The 18449-nt window shown below is 35.0% G+C and overlaps 1 pseudogene; it reads left to right on the top strand.

Annotated features, from left to right (window-relative positions):
* Nucleotides 1–13921: 13921 nt before the first annotated feature.
* Nucleotides 13922–14683, top strand: LOC125156190 (cleavage and polyadenylation specificity factor subunit 5-like; annotated as a pseudogene).
* Nucleotides 14684–18449: the final 3766 nt, after the last annotated feature.

Genomic DNA, 18449 nt, shown 5'->3' with positions numbered 1-18449 from the left:
AGACAATAAATTTTAGTAATTAAATTTAATGTTTTATGATTTACTGAAATCAATTTGAATGGAATAATCACACCTTTCTAAAGTATACCTATTATTTATCTAGCTACCTAGCTATTGAGACTTTCTATATGACTTGCAGGCAAAAACATATTTCAGAGACATAAGGAGGAAATGGAGAATCTCAGTCACACCTAAGCTCTGTTGCACTCACATACATTCCACTTGACATAAGTATGTTACCTGAATATGTAGCCCTGACATTCTATTAATAACATTTATTAGAAACTTTCAACCAAGGTAAAGAGAATTTACTCTTCCAAGTCCATTTTTGTTTGAAGGACATTAGCAATGCACAATTTGTAGAGATTCTAGTCTTCATGACTCTGTTTTAAAAGTGAGATGTGCCAAAGTAGTAAGTTATAACCCCAAATCATGAACCTCATGCAATTGAGAGGCAAGACATTTATTCCTTCAAACACAATATTATGACAATTTCTGGGGAATCAAAGTGTGAATAAATACGATAACCTAAGTTTATGTACTTTCTACTATAACTTGGAGAGTTAAAAGGCACTGTGAGCTGTGCTGAGTTCCTGGCATGTTTAGTAATGATCAAAGCAGAAGGGGGAAAATGTATATATAATGCTAATATGAAAATATTGATATTAACTTATATAATAATATTTATATATAATAATCAGGACTGGAGTTGTACAAGAAGATTTAGAAATGCATGTGATTGGTTTTATTTATGATGCTTTCTCTAGAACAAATCACTGCCCTTGCTTCTACAATTGTTCAGCATTTCTAATTAATTTCTGACCCAAAATCTAGTGCTTTTGTGTGTCATACAACAAATTATATAACACACTACATATGTAATTCAAGAACTTTTGGCACCAACCAACCTCATATTATGCAAACATTATGCTGATTTATTATTATATGAATTGTGTCTTATTCAAAACTATGTTGAAATCAGTAAGTATTTTGAGTGTAAACTTAGCCACTATAATTTAAATAGCTCTTCATTATTTGTAATGATTATACAAATTATTTTTGGGTGAGAGCACTAGGCATAGTATCCTATTAAAATGAGGGGAAAACATGTTTATGATAGTAAAGAATCATACCTTTACACAGGTACACGAGTTGTATTATCAATAACTGTAGTGAAATATGAGATCTAACAGTGATTTTAAAGAGTAATCACAAAACATTAACTAAAGTGTCACCTGCATATGCCAAAGCAGTTAGATGGATTTTTTTTTTCAACGTTTATTTATTTTTGGGACAGAGAGAGACAGAGCATGAACGGGGGAGGGGCAGAGAGAGAGGGAGACACAGAATCGGAAACAGGCTCCAGGCTCTGAGCCTAGATGGATTTTTTTTAATGCCCCTAGTTAGAAATTTTTTTAGGACAACATCCCAAAAACTAAAGATCAAATTAGAGACAAAGTGATATAGCATTTAGGACAATACAAATGAGAAAATGGAAACAAAGTAATGTGACCTCAGACTCACAAAACCAAGCAATAACAGAGCCACAGTTGTAACCCAGCTCTCTGGCAACAGAATAGCAAAGTATTTGTGGTCCCCAGATTGAGAGTCTTTTCTAATTTAATCTGTATTTTACAGACTTTTTGACCGTCAGCAAGTCATTTCATCTCTTTCAGTCTTAGTTTTCCTATTAAAAAAAGAAAGAAAACCAAAAAACAACAAAAACAAAAAAAACAAGAGTACAATAATAATACATCATGAGATTTTGTGAAAATAATATGGATAAACAAGCTTAGAAATTTAGTGGGTAAAGGGCTTAGTTTAATACTTTGCACATAGAAGTGTTAAATAAATATTAGCTATTATTTTTATTGTATTTGCTCCTATTAATACTATGACTACCAGTATACTATATTTTCCACTAGACCGGATTGTCAATTTCAGCCATCAATGCAAAAGTTCTCTCATCACTCTATAAATATCCATCATCAAATAACTAAAAGGGAAGGACATCTGACTATGTGCCTCTTTGGGACCTTGAATATACTAACTCTACCATTAGTGTAATTAACCCATCACAAGCTCTCTTAAAACCTTGTCCCTTCTTATTCCTCTCTGTATATAAAGTAGCGAAATTCCAAAGATGTTTCTAATTGAATTGTTAACTATATGGTGCTTGAGCCAGGTTAAATGTTGAATACTGTCTGAGAAAAATCACATGGCCATGGTCTCTCTTTCAGTTCATATAGGTAGGCTCTCAACAGTACCCAAAATCTCTCCCACACTTTGCTAGCATGTTCTTTGTCTCATTTCCAAAGCAACTGCTTGGTATCTTCTCTTCACACCTCCAACTTCCAATTCTACTCACTGTGACTCCTCACCTGCAAGAGGTAAAAGCATTGTCTCAAACTTCCTTACGAATATCAAAGCAATCAATCACGAACCCCTATATTTTCATACCAATGCATCTATATGTTTATCTAACCTGGGTCCACCTGCATTTCTTCCAATTACAGTTGTCAAGGTAGCTCCTCTCCCATTAAAGGCTAGTTCTTCCACCTACCCTAGATCCCACATGTTTGTACCTCACAAGTACCTGCTATTGTAATATTCACTTCTCCTTATGAATTATTAATTTATTTCTCTTTCTTGAATATAACTATGCTCTTGTGCTAACGCATTGCAAACACACAACAAAAACTAAGAAAACTAAGATCAGGGCCACAACTTCCATTCACCACACATCACCCTCTGTGCAACACTATTTCCCTTGTTAGACTTACCCATCATCTATAGTAACTATAGATAATCTCTTGTTAGACTTACCCATTATCTATAGTCACTAAATTACACTTCTTTAGCTCCCAATTTCCTCATCCCACTCAAAACTGATTTTGTCCAAATTACTCTACTGATAGTAATCTTATCACATCACCAGTGGTCTCATATATGTTATCCATAGCTGTTTCTATGTCCTCATTTTAATTGATCTCTAGGCAGAATTTTTCACAATTGAACACTTTCTTCTTTTTAAAAATGCAGGTTCCTTGCCATTGATGACACCATATTCATCTGTGGTTTCTTCTACTTGCTGGTTGCTCCTCTTTAATCTCCTTATGTGATGAAATATAAATGTTATAGTTGCCCAGATTAGGTCAGAGACTTTATCTTTTCTCTTTACTGTCCCAAGATCGTATAATCAGTCCTATGGATTTAAATAGAATTCATTGCTATCTATATATTTGTTGACATCAATTGTACATTTCTAATAGTGACTTTTGCATTAAGTTCTATCATCAGATGTGTATATAGAATTAGTTATTTGATTTGGCTTCCTGGCCATTACTTCAGAGATCATATGACCTAAACAGAGCTCTTGTTTCCACTATTTAAACAAACAAACAAAATAGCAAGTAAAGAAACGACTTCACCCAAACCATCTCAGGGTAAGCATTTACTAATTTCCTTTCTTTCCACTCTTGCTGTCCATAATCAATCCTTTCCCCATAGCCAGAGTGATCTTTTAAAAACTATAAGTCACTTTTCTGTTTAAGATCCAACAAATAATATAAAATGGAATCATATAAACAATCTGAAAAAGGACAGAAAAATTAAAATGGGTAAGAAAGAACACATGAGATGACAATTAGCAAAATGATACATTTAAACCTAAGGATATCTACAATCATATTAAATTCAGAGGTAAAAACACTCAAATTGAAAGGCAGAGATTATCTTATCACATTAACAAAGTAAGACTTAAATCTATACTTCCTTCATAAAATCCCCTTTATATATAAAGACACAAATAGGTCAAAAATTAACGGACAAGGACAAAAAATAGAACAGTGCTTTGCCAAAGGCTGAGGGAGTGGAGAATGGGGAGTTATTTTTTAATGAGTACAGAGTTTCAGTTTGATATGATGAAAAAGGTCTATAAATGAATACTGATAATGTTTATAAAACACTGTGAATGTACTTAATTTTACAGTTAAAAATAGTTACAATGGTAAATTTTGTTATGTATATTTTACTACAATAAAAAAAATCAATGTATAAAAAAAAAAGTATTCCATGCCAAGCTTGAAGTGGCTATCTGATGCTAGAAAAAATACAACTTTTGGCAAATCACATTAGCAGAGAAAAATAAGGTAATGTTATCAAAATCAGGTACGAATTTATCAAGAAAACAAAACTATCTTAATCATATATGCCCCTAAAAACAAGCAGCAAATTCATGAAGCAGAATCTGTTGTAGTACAAGGAGAAACAGACAAATGTAAAATTCTAAGAGGATTTCAGTATACCTCTCTCAATAAGGGACATAACAAGTAGACAGAAAATCGGTATCACTATATCAGATTTTAAAAACATTATCAAACAACTTGATTTAATAAACTTTCCAATACATTCTACCCAACAAAAGCAGAGTGCATAGTATTTGAAGTGCATGGAGAAACAAAAATCCAAGTTAAAGCATTTTCTTGCTCATAAAACATGCTTCATAAGATTGAAAGGGTTCAAGTCAGACAACATATTTTTCTAACTATAATGGGATTAAGTTAGAAAACAACTATGGGGAGATACCTGAAGTATCCCCAAATAACTGAAAACTAAACACTCCCTTATATTAAAATTATGTATGAAAGAAGGGGAAAGAAAGAAAAAGTACTTTGAATTACATTCATATATAAATAGAAATTACTGGGATGCATATAAAACATATTTAGAGGGAAATTTATAATATTAAACACCTATATTAGAAAAAAAGATGCCACTTTAGTGACCTCAGTTACCACTTTGACACATTAGAAAAAGATTAATCCACAAAACAATGAAAATAGATCAATAAAAATCAAAGAGGAAAACAAGAGAAAACAAAACAGAGAAAACCAATAGTACCAAACATTGTTTTTAGATCAATGAAATCAACAACTCTACTCAAACTGATAATAAACTGATATGAAAAAAATTTCTAATATAAAAATAAGATAAAGTATCTCTACTGCTTCTACAGATACTACTTAGATAATAAGGGCATATTAAAAACAAATTTAGGTCAATAAATTTGTCACTTCAGATAAAATAGACAAAATCCTTGTGAGACAGAATAACCAAAGAGCATCCATAAAAAATAGATAACCTAAATAGCTCCATATCTATTAATGAAATTGAATTTGTGGTTAAAAACCTTCATAGGAGGGATGCTTGACTGGCTTAGTGGGTTGAGCTTCTGACTCCCAATTTCAGCTCAGGTTATGATTCCAGGGTAATGGGATCCAGCCCTGCCTGGGGCTCCATGCTGAGTATGGAGCCTGCTTATGATTCTTTCTCCTCCTCCTCCCCCTCCTCCTCCTCCTCCTCCTCCTCCTCCTCCCCCTCCTCCTCCTCCTCCTCCCCCTCCTCCTCCTCCTCCTCCTCCCCTCTCTCCCCCCTCACACACTCTCTCTTTCTTATTAAAACAAAAAATAAAATACTTAAACAAAACAAAACAATAAACCTTCACAGGAAGAAAACTCCAGGACCAGATGGCCTCACTAATGAAATTTATCAAAAATTTAAGAGGAAATAACACCAATTTTATGCAAACTTTTCCAACAAATTCAAGAGAAAGAAAAGTTTATGATCATTCTGTGAAGTCAGCATCACTCTGATACAAAAAATCAACAAAGACATTACAAGGAAAGGAAAAGGGAGGGAGGGGAAGGGAGGGGAAAGGAAGGAAAGGGGGAGTGCAGGGGAGGGGAGGGGAGGGGAGGTGGAGGGGAGAGGAGGAAAAGAAGGGGAGGGGAGGGAGAGCTGAGGGGAGTGAAGGAACAGGACTAATATCCCTCATAAATAGAAGTAAAAATTCTTAATAAATATTAGCAAGTAAAATGCAATAATACATAGGATAACACATCATAACTAAATGGGATTTATGTCAGGATTACAAAATTGGTTTCATATTCAAAAATCAACCATTTGTAATTCACCATATTGACAAAAAATAAACTAAACCAAAACAAAAACAATACATTCATCTCAATGGACACAGAAAAAAACATTTGGTAAAATTTAATATACATTCCTGATAAGAACGTTCAGAAAACTAGAAATAGAAGGATACCTCTTCATCTTCACGAAAGGTATCTATGGAAAAACCTACAGCTAACATCATACTTAATGGTAAAGACTGAATGCTTTCCTTCTATGATCAGAAACAATGAAAGGATTGTTCATCATCATCTCTACTACAGTACTGTAATAGAAGAATCTGGCCTATGATGGGAGGGAAAATAAAATGCATTGGGATTAGAAGAGAAGAAGTAAAACTACATTTGCAGATGACAGGATCTTGTATCATGCAAGTTTGGTAAACTCATTTACTCATCAACTTTTATTCCCTAAAGTAACTATCCACAAAAATGTTGAGAAACAAATATGCAGTGGAACTCATAATAACTACTTTTAAATTTTAAGGTAAATAAAAATAATATAAACTTATACAATAATAAATTATATATTCATAGTAGTTCAACCTAAGTTCTATACCATGTATGTCCATATAGTTTATTTACTTTTGCATTTCAGTGACTGCATTAAGTAGTTTAGTGAATGAAATAAAGGCATAATGTAAAAATTAAGGGTATTTACTGAACTTAATTTTAATCAAGAAACTTATATGGAGACAGCAGACTAGCCTAATAACTGCTAGGTTTAACTTCACTATCTGTTAAGAAAATCATTTTTTTTAAACTTTGCTTATTTTGCAGGACATCATGGCACAGTTTGTGTATGAGAAAATAAACCTTATTTTACATGTTACTATAATCATATTCTGATTGAGTCCACAAAAGCAGATTCCAGATCGTCTCAAAACTCGATCCTGTTTTCATATGGGCTCTAAACCCTTTTACAGCCTATCTCTGTATACAGCCCTTTTGAAATTAATGGAAATTCCTTGTTCAAGTCAACAGTATGAGGGTATGAAAACAAATGGAGAAAATGACCCTTCAGATACTATTGCTCTTGAAATTGAAAAGTTACCTTTTTATTACAATGCAACACATTTCCTATTTCAAGGGCAGTAAAGTTATGTGTTAAAAAGTATTTCTCCAATAGCCTTCACATTTAGCAACACACTGATGTATTAAAACTGAATTGAGATTTTAGGAATGAAAATAATGAAAACAAAAGTAAATAGTGCTCCTTTAAAGTAGTTTTATGAACTGGTTACCAATTGTAATAATGGTTTTGAAACTGCTGGAATGCAAAGAAAAAAAAACCCTACCATTTTCATTTTTAAATAACTTGAGAAATCTAACTTATTAAAGCTTAAATGGAGTAACTCTAATTATATATTTTATATATAGTGGTGTGTATACGTATTTAACTATTTTTTAGTGTAAATTATAGTGGCATTAATTACATTCACGATGTCATCGCTCCAAATGAAAATCTGTACCCATTAAGCAATAATTCCATCTTCCCTTTACCCCACTCCTGGCAACCACTAATCTACTTTCTGACTCTTTGAATTTGCCCATTTGTGCAGTTATGCAATATCTGTTCTTTTATGCCTGGCTTATTTCATTTAGCATAATATTTTCAAGAGTCATCCATGTTGTAGCCTGTATCATAATCCATTTTTATGGCTGAATAATAATGTATATTGTTTATCCCACATTTTGTTTATCTATTCATTGGTTGATAAGACACCTGGTTTGTTTCCACCTTTTGACTAGTGTAAATTATGCTACTATGATTGTTTGTATACACATACCAGTTTGAATCCCTATTTTTAATTCTTTTGGATATATACCTAAGAATGAAATTATTGAGTCATATGGTAATCCTATGTTTAATGCTTTGAGGAATTCTCAAACTATTTTCCACAGTAGCTATGCCATTTTACTTTCCTACCAGGGATATACAAGTGTCCCAACTTCTCCACATCTTCACCAGCATTTATTATTTTACCTTTTTTGTGTGTTATATCCATCCTAGTAGGTATGACATGAAATCTCATTGTGGTTTTGATTAACATTTCCCTCATGACTGATGATGCTGAGCATCTTCTCATATGCTTATTGGTCATTTTCACATTTTCTTTGAATAAATGTCTGGTTCTTTGCCCATTTTATAATAGTGTTTGCTTTTGTTGTTGTTGTTGACTTGTAAGAGTTCTTTACATATTCTATATACCAAAACCTTACCACAAAAATGTGATTTGCAAATATTTTTTTTCTGTTTCTCTGGTTGTCATTTTACTCTATTGATAGTGCCCTTGGCCTATGCTTTTAGGGCCATATTTAAAAAATCATTGCTAAGTCCAAGGTAATGAAGATTCATCCTTATATTTTCTTCTACGAGATTATAGTTTTAGCTTTAAATTTATGTCTTTTGATCCATTTTTATTTATTTTTATATACGATATAAGATGAGGGTCTATCTTACTTATTTGCATGTAATATTCAGTTTCCCCAGCACCAGTGGTTGAAGAAACTATACTCTCCCCACTGAAAGACTGTAGCATCCTTGCCTAATGTCAGTTGCAATATATATATTTCTGTGGTGTCAATTTTACTCCAGTGGTGCATATGGATATCCTTACCACATGATTTTGATTATTATACCTTTGTAAGTTGGAAATTGTGAAGTATGAGCTTAACTTTGTTATTCTTTTTCAAGATTGGTTTGACTACTCAAGGTGCCTTAAAATTCCATATTAAATTTATAAGGGTTTGTTTATCTTAATGCAAAACATCTCTGACATTTTGACAGGAATTGCATTGATTCTGTATTTTCGTGGTGTCATCTTAACAATATTAAGTCTTGCATATATTTAATTAATATTAAATTTATTCCATTAATTTCTTTCATCAATGTTTTATAGATTTCAATGTACAGGTCTTGTACCTCATTGGTTACATTTATTCCTAATAGTTTATTCTTTTTGATATTATTGAAAATGAAATTGTTTACTTAATTTCCTTTTCAGATTGTTTGTTGCTAATATAAGAAATACAGATCATTTTTGCAAGTTCATTTTTCATCTATCAAATTTCCTGAATTTTAAAATTCGATGTAGAAATATTTTGTGGATTCAAGTTTTCTACATACAAGATCATGTCATCTATGAACAGAAATAATTTTACTTCTTCTTTTCAATTTGTATGCCTTTTCTTTACATTTCTTGCCTAATTACTCTGGCAAGAACATCAGATAATTATGTCAGATAACAGTGGTGAAAGCAGATATCCTTGTCTCATTCCTTATCTTAGAATAAAAGCTTTTAGTCATTTACCATTATGTATGAGGTTAGTTGTGGACCTCTACCATGTAGAGAAAGATTTCTTCTAAACATTTTTGAGTGTTTTTATCATGATGGATGTGACAAATTATACTTTTATGCATCATTTAAAGTTATCATGCAGGCATTTTTCCTTTATTACATTAATGTAGTATAATACACAGACAGATTTTTATATGTTGAACCATCCTTGCTTTCTTTGTGTAAAGCCCACTTGGTCATCTTTATAGTCCATTTAATATACTGCTGAAATCACATTAGTAGTACTGTAGAAAATTTTTGCATCAATATCATAGACAAGGGATACTGGTGTAATTTTCTTTTCTTGTAGTACCTTTGTCTGGCTCTGTTTTTAGGGTAATGCTAACCTCATAGAATAAGTTAGGAAGTATTAATCTCTCTTCATTTTAGAAGAGTTTATGAAGAATTGGTATAAATCTACCAGTGATTAATTCACCAGCAGTTGTCTGCTTTTCTTTGTTGGGAGGTATTTCTTTGAATTTTTAATTATTGATTCAATCCGCTTACTTGTTCGAGATCTATTATGATTACCTTTATCTTTTTGAGACAGTTTTGGAGTTTGTGTATTTATCAGAATTGAACCATTTACTCTAGCTTCTCCAATTTGTTGGCATGTAGTTGCTCATAGTATTTTCCTACAATCCTTTCTATGCCTTTAAATTCAGTAAAATGTTCCTGTCTTTTCTGATTTTAGTAATTAAAGTCATTTACCTTTTTTCCTAGTCAATCTGAATATTTTTTATTCAAGGATAATTAATATATAGTGTGATATTAATTTCAGATATATAATACAATGATTCAACAATTCTATACATTACTCAGTGCTCATCACAAATGTGGTCTTAATCCCCTTCACCTTTTTCATCCATCCCTCCTATGCACCTTCTGGCAACACAACCACCAATTTATTCTCTATATTTGTCTTTTTTTTAATCTCATTTTTTCTTTGTTTGCTTGTTGTTTCTTAAATTCTGTATATGAGTAAGGTCATATGGTATTTTTATTTCTCTAATTTATTTCACTTAGCATTATATCCTCTAGATCCATCTGTGATGATGCAAATAAGATTTTGTTCTTTTTTATGACTAATATTCCAGCGTGTGTGTGTGTGTGTGTGTGCAAGCATGTGTGTGTGCATGCTTGTGTGTATTTTATACCATCACTTTTAGCATCATGTTCTATTTTTTTAAGTTTACTTATTTATTTTGAGAGAGAGAAAGGAGGGGGGACAGAGACAGGGAGAGAGAGAGAGAGAGAGAGAGAGAGAGAGAGAGAGAGAGAACCTCAAGCAGGCTCCATGATCAATCTCATGAAATGCAAGATCATGACCTGAGCCAAAATTAAGAGTCAGACACTTAACTGACTGAGTCAACAAGATATCCAGATGCCCCTTTGGCATATTATTCTAAAAGCTATTTTGAGGGGCACCTGGCTGGCTCATTGGAAGAGCATGAGACTCTTGATCTTGGGGTCATGAGTTCAAGTCTCATGTTGGGTATAGGATAACTTAGATAGATAGATAGATAGATAGATAGATAGATAGATAGATAGATATGTTGTTTTGAATTTAGAATATCGTAAATAAAGTAGTATGAATTTTATGAAACATTTTTAGGGCATGATAAATGACTTGGTCCATTATAGTCCATATGCATTTTTTTCGCTAATAATATTTCATTTCCACAGCACTTTGCATTGGTATTATTATTCACATTTCAGAAGTGACAAAATAAAGATTATAAAAGTTTAATGATAAATTCATAACTTGTGAATGGGAGAACCAGAATGCAAAGTCAGGTCTCAAGTCTATATCCCACGCTCTTTCAACAATACAATACTCCTAGAATATTACCCTCTGGTGATTTGAGTAAACTATGAACATAAAATGTTTACAATTGAAGAATGTGTAGAATTTTCAAAACTATTTTATTGTTACCAAAGTTATTGCTGTTTTCAAATAAGAGAATGAACACTTTTACACTATTTTACTTAATAAAAGTGCAAATACACCAGGGGACACACTTTCATTTCTTTTGCCAGATGGTATCATTTTAAAGTTTGAGACATGTGTCAAAACACTCATATCTAAAAATAAGAATAGCATAAACAAACAAACAACAACAAACAACTTTCCAAGGTTCATTTGATTTGTGGAACTTTTCACTAGTTTAGAATCATTATTTATTTAGAAAGATTATGTGTTTTGTTTCTATTTCCTAGTCAGCATTGTACTACTGTTACTTCCTCTCTCTATAAATAATAGCAACCTGCATGCTCCCTAGGGTGGTCAGTCCTCTGAAACCCAGCGGGAAAAAAGTGTCTCCATATTTTGGCATTAAAGTCCTTATTTTTTGCAATCAGAATGCCGTTTACTTTGTACAATACAGAATCTTTTGTATGAGTTTCTGGAAAATTTAACGTAGGAAATTTGATGAGACTATGTAAACACAATAGTCTCCTAGAGGTAGACCCATGATAACAAGAAATGTGACAATTTACATTGATCAAAGGAATAGACAGACTCCTGAGCTGTTGCAAAAAATGAAGGCTACAAGTGATTAGCCAGATTCAGTTTATTATAACAGAATATTAAATTATTCTGATATTACAAAATAAAGGAATATGCACTCTCTTGAATATTTCTATACATATTTTTAAAATTTTTAAGTGTTTCTTTGGAAAAAATACAACTTCTTGTCAAATAAATATAGCATTGCAGCGCAGAGTTTTCATATGTGCTAATTTATTTCAGTCTACAGAAGGTAATTCAAAAAGTAATAACTAATTCTACTACGCAGTAAGGTTCACTTAATAGCATGTCTATTTAAATCTCTGTGTTTTGTGAAATACATATTGGGAGTAGAAAAGTAACATCATTTGGCCCAATTAAATTAATGGTATATAAATTAATGCTTATTTTGAGTATCCTGTTAATTTAACAAAGAACAATAGGTAATCTGAATGTCCATCAGTACAGGAATGAGTGGATAAACTATGCTACTAATATATGGAGCATATTGAACTGTTTACTCTCTAGTGATACTTATCTTTTTCTCCAACCTTGTCAACTTTTAATTATATCTCCAGGAACAGAGTTCTCATTTAGATTCCACAATGAAAAGCACTTGTGTAATATTTAAAGGAAAAGAGAAAAAGGAAACCATTATTCTCTGCTGTTAGAGATAAATGGCTGAACAGATGTGAAGCATGAAGCAAGTTCCATGTGGGCTTTTGTTAATCATCTGCAATTGCGGTAATTGATAGGCACTTCCTGGGTTTGGGGATTTACTAATTTCTTGGAATCTATAAAGGGTGAACATTATTCTTTGCCCCTTCCCCTACTGTCAACTTAAAAAAAAAACAAAACACAAAAATCTATTTTCTTTTGGCACATGCTCCTGCTAAAATGTATAATTCCAGCCCTTGAGGCAAAAAAAAAAAGACAATTATACATTTTTTTAAATTAATGACTTAAATCCCTATGCATTGACAATGGAGAAAAGTTCACAAAATATCATTTCATGAAAACAAAAGAATGCTACAGAAGGACGTTTACTTTGTGAAATTATGAAAGTCTGTGTTAATAAACTGTTCTCACAAAATTTGTTTATATTATGAAACATGTTTACACAAGCATACATATGGCAGTAAGACAATTAAGGCGCAAAACTATAACCTCTATGAATCTCAAAATTATTTAACCTGATACAGCATACATTTCATTTTTAATAACTAATAATGGTAGTGAAAATATTAACAAAGTATTTTTTTTAATTTTTATTCATTTTTAAGCAAGAGAGAGAAAGAGAGCGTGAGAGGAGGAGGTAAGACGGATAGGGAGACACAGAAACCAAAGCATGCTCCAGGCTCTGAGCTGTCAGCACAGAGCCAGACATGGGGCTCAAACTCATAAGCCATGAGATCACGACCTGAGCCGAAGTTGGATGCTTAACAGACTGAGCCACTCAGGAGCCCTTAGCAAAACTAAATTTTTTAAAGATTAGTCAAAGTTTTATGAAAATTATAATTGCTCATAAATGACTAAATTGTTTTGTATCAAGGTACACAGTTGTTCTAGTTTATGAAAATGTTTGCTCTTTCCATTCTCCACGTCCATTTACACTTCTTTTCTATTGTTTTATCCTGATTGTAAATTCTGTATTTACCACTCTTCCAAAGCTCATATACTTTAGAAAAGTAGACATCAGTACCAACTTCAGGATTAGTCCCTAGCTGGCTTAGTTTAGGGTGATTGATGTAAGAAGCGCATTTCAAGCAAAGGAGATATATAAAACGTATTTGGGCATACTGAAACATAACTTCCCACGCTTCAAGTGTTTCTGGGAGATACTTTCTCTATCTGTGTGATGTAAAGCAGGGTTTTTAGATCATGGGTTTTCCTGGAAGCTATTTTATGAGTTTGAGAAAAATCAACAACAAGAAAAATTATACTCCCTTAAGGCAGACAAATTAAGTCTCCTCTTGTGTTCTCATGCTAATGGTCGGTAGCATCTGCTGAGGGGGATGCAAATAACCGCTGCTGGCACAGGAAAACCTTCCTGCCTGCCCCATATCCTCTCCCTGCCAGTGCTGGAGTTCACCAGCATGTCCATGGTGCCACCCAGATGTTCACAAATTGGCTGGCATAGGGGGGTGGGATCAACAAGTTTGGCAACAAGTCCGTCCAACAGACCAAGCCCCTCACCCTGGAGTTCACCATCAACATGTACCCTCTTATAAATTGTATTTTTGGTACAAAGGAGTCCCTGTATGAGAAGGCCAGCTCCATCGCAGCCACATTTCAGCACATGAGGGAGGAATCTGATAAAATCGAATGAGAAGGACTATAGAAGGGGCCCTGATTGTACACGAGCACCTGCTACTGCACGTGTTCCTGCTACAGCTGGCAACAACTTTCTTCACATTACCTGGTGCTGAACTTAACCCAGGAGAAGATGAAGTTGAAGAACTCAAATGCTTAATGACAAGGATACCGGGTTATCAAAATGTAGTCCTGCAAGATGGGGTCATTGATGACTGCATTGGTAACGGGTGGAGGCAAAATTTTGAACCTCCTTAGTATTCATATATTCTTCCACAATTTCTAAATTGTGGAAGGATAAACCTAAGGAACCTGATGGAGCTGTTTTGGTTCAACTTCAAGAGAAAGCCTTATTTGCAGTCCCTAAAAATTACAAGCTGGTAGCTGCACCATTGTTTAAACTGTACAACAGTGCTCTAGGTTATGGACCCATCATTTCTAGTCTCCCTCCGTTTCTAAGCAGGTTCAATTTTATATACAATTGGATTTCCACACAGTGTAAAAGTAAAAGAAGTTGTCTCTATGAGCACAGCTATACAGTATAGAAAAAACATGGTAGAAAAAGTTGTTGGTTTTTTTTATCTCTTTCCCAATCCCTAAATTGCTACCTACTTTCTGTCATTTGAATAGTGAAGTTAATATGAAGAACTAAGAATGGTGAAAACAAATGTGATAATGTTTAATTTACTTTTGGTTCTTCTCATACTTTTTTGTACATAATTAAAGAACATGGACTTCTTCCTATTTGTATTTTTTTATTTCACATTAAATTTGTAAAATTCTTTAAACCCATAGACAAATAGTGGGAAGATGGCGGCGTAGGAAGACGCTGGGCTCACCGCATTCTGCAGATCACTTAGATTCCACCCACACCTGCCTGAATAACCCAGAAAATCGCCAGAAGACTAGCAAAACGGATTCTCCAGAGCCAAGCATAGACGAGAGGTCCACAGAAGAGGGTAGGAAGGGCGGAGAGGCGGTGCAGGCTACACAGACTGGCGGGAGGGGACCGGGGCGGAGGGGCGGCCAGACAGCAAAGCAGAGCCCCCGAGTCTGGCTTCCAAAAGCAGAGGGGCCGGATGGAGTGTGTTCGGACAGCAAGCGGGACTTAACATCTGGAAGGTTATAAGCTAACAGCTCTGCTCAGAGAGCAGGAAGGCTGGAGGACAATGGGAGGGAGAGTTGTTGAGCCCCCACAACAGAGCACAGCTTGGCTGGGAACAAAGGCGCTCGCCAGCGCCATCTCCCTCACCCATCCCCCAGCCAAAATCCCAAAGGGAACCAGTTCCTGTCAGGGAACTTGCTTGCACCACACAAACACCCAACGCTGTGCTTCTGCGGATCCATCCCTCCAGCGGGTCTGACTCCCTCCTGGTGCTGCAGGGCCCCTCCCGAGCGGATCTCCCAAGGAAAAGCGAGCTGAGGCTACCCCTCCCACCCCCATGCACCTTCCCGATCCACCCCAGCTAATACTCCAGATCCCCAGCACCACAAGCCTGGCAGTGTGCAAGTAGCCAAGACGGGTCACACCACCCCACAGTGAATCCCGCCGCTAGGAGAGGGCAAGAGAAGGTACACACCAGTCTGACTGTGGCCCCAGTGGTGGGCTGGGGGTAGACATCAGGTCTGACTGTGGCCCCGCCCATCAAGGCAAGTTATTCAAGACAGCACAGGGGAAGTGCCCTGCAGTTCCTCACCACTCCAGGGACGATCCAAAATGACGAAACAGAAGAATTCCCCTCAAAAACCCCTCCAGGAAATAACGACAGGTAACGAATTGATCAAAAACGATTTAAACAATATAACAGAGAGTGAATTTAGAATAATACTCACAAAATTAATCACTGGGCTTGAAAACAGTATAAAGGACATCAGAGAATCTATTGCTACAGAGATCAAGGGACTAAGGAACAGCCAGGAGAAGCTAAAAATTGCTATAAGTGAGGTGCAAAATAAAATGGAGATGACTACCTCGGATTGAAAAGGCAGAGGAGAGAATAGGTGAACTAGAATATAAAATTATGGAAAAAGAAGGAGCTCAGAAAAAGAGACATAAAAAAATCCAGGAGTATGAGGGGAGAATTAGAGAACTAAGTGATGCACTAAAGAGAAATAATCTATGCATAATTAGTATCCCAGAGGAGGAAGAGAGAGGGAAAGGTGCTGAAGAGGTACTTGAAGAAATCATAGCTGAGAACTTCCCTGAACTGGGGAAGGAAAAAGGCATTGAAAACCAAGAGGCACAGAGAACTCCCTTCAGACGTAACTTGAATCGATCTTCTGAACAACATATCATAGTGAAACTGGCAAAATACAAGGATAAAGAGAAAATTCTGAAAGCAGCTAGGGATAAACGTGCTCTAACATATAAAGGGAGACCAATAAGACTAGTGACTGATCTCTCTACTGAAACTTGGCAGACCAGAAAGGAATGCCAGGAAATCTTCAATGTGATGAACAGAAAAATATGCAGCCGAGAATCCTCTATCCAGCCAATCTGTCATTTAGAATAGAAGAAGAGATAAAGGTCTTCCCAAACAAACAAAAACTAAAGGAATTCATCACCACTAAACCAGCCCTACAAGAGATCCTAAGGGGGATCCTGTAAGACAAAGTACCAGAGACATCCCTACAAGCATGAAACCTACAGACATCACAATGACTCTAAACCCGTATCTTTCTATAATAACACTGAATTTAAATGGACTAAATGCTCCAACCAAAAGACATAGGGTATCAGAATGGATAAAAAAAAAGACCCATCTATTTGTTATCTACAAGAGACTCATTTTAGACCTGAGGACACTTTCAGATTGAAAGTGAGGGGATGGAGAACTATCTATCATGCTACTGGAAGTAAAAAGAAAGCTGGAGTAGCCCTACTTTTATCAGACAAACTAGACTTTAAATTAAAGGCTGTAACAAGAGATGAAGAAGGGCATTATATAATAATTACAGGGTCTATCCATCAGGAAGAGCTAACAATTATAAACGTCTATGTGCCAAATATGGGAGCCCCCAAATATATAAAACAATTACTCACAAACATAAGCAACTTTTTTGACAAGAATGTGGTAATTGCAGGGGAGTTTAATACCCCACTTGCAACAATGCATAGATCATCTAGACACATGGTCAATGAAGAAACAAGGGCCCTGAATGATACATTGGATCACATAGAATTGACAGATATATTTAGAACTCTGCATCCCAAAGCAACAGAATATACTTTCTTCTCGAGTGCACATGGAACATTCTCCAAGATAGATCACATACTGTGTCACAAAACAGCCCTTCATAAGTATACAAGAATTAAGATCATACCATGCCTACTTTCAGACCACAATGCTATGAAGCTTGAAATCAACCACAGGAAGAAGTCTGGAAAACCTCCAAAAGCATGGAGGTTAAAGAACACCCTACTAAAGAATGAATGGGTCAACCAGGCAATTAGAGAAGAAATTAAAAAGTATATGGAAACAAACGAAAATTAAAATACAACAATCCAAACGCTTTGGGACACAGCGAAGGCAGTCCTGAGAGGAAAATACATTGCAATCCAGGACTATCTCAAGAAACAAGAAAGATCCCAAATACAAAATCTAACAGCACATCTAAAGGAAATAGAAGCAGAAGAGCAAAGACAGCCTAAACCCAGCAGAAGAAGAGAAATAATAAAGATCAGAGCAGAAATAAGCAATATAGAATCTAAAAAAACTGTAGAGCAGATCAACGAAACCAAGAGTTGGTTTTTTGAAAAAATAAACAAAATTGATAAACCTCTAGCCAGGCTTCTCAAAAAGAAAAGGGAGATGACCCAAATAGAGAAAATCATGAATGAAAATGGAATTATTACAACCAATCCCTCAGAGATACAAGCAATTATCAGGGAATACTATGAAAAATTATATGCCAACAAACTGGACAACCTGGAAGAAATGGACAAATTCCTAAATACCCACACGCTTCTAAAACTCAAACAGGAGGAAATAGAAAGCTTGAACAGACCCATAACCAGCAAAGAAATTGAATCAGTTATCAAAAACCTCCCAAGAAATAAGAGTCCAGGTCCAGATGGCTTCCCGGGGGAATTCTACCAGACATTTAAAGCAGAGATAATACCTATCCTTCTCAAGCTATTCCAAGAAATAGAAAGGGAAGGAAAACTTCCAGACTCATTCTATGAAGCCAGTATTACTTTGATTCCTAAACCAGACAGAGACCCAGCAAAAAAAGAGAACTACAGGCCAATATCCCTGATGAATATGGATGCAAAAATTCTCAATAAGATACTAACAAATCGAATTCAGC

This window comes from Prionailurus viverrinus, chromosome F2 (genome assembly GCF_022837055.1).
Source record: "Prionailurus viverrinus isolate Anna chromosome F2, UM_Priviv_1.0, whole genome shotgun sequence".
Taxonomy (NCBI): Eukaryota; Metazoa; Chordata; class Mammalia; order Carnivora; family Felidae; genus Prionailurus; species Prionailurus viverrinus.
This window is presented reverse-complemented; position numbering and strand designations above follow the sequence as displayed.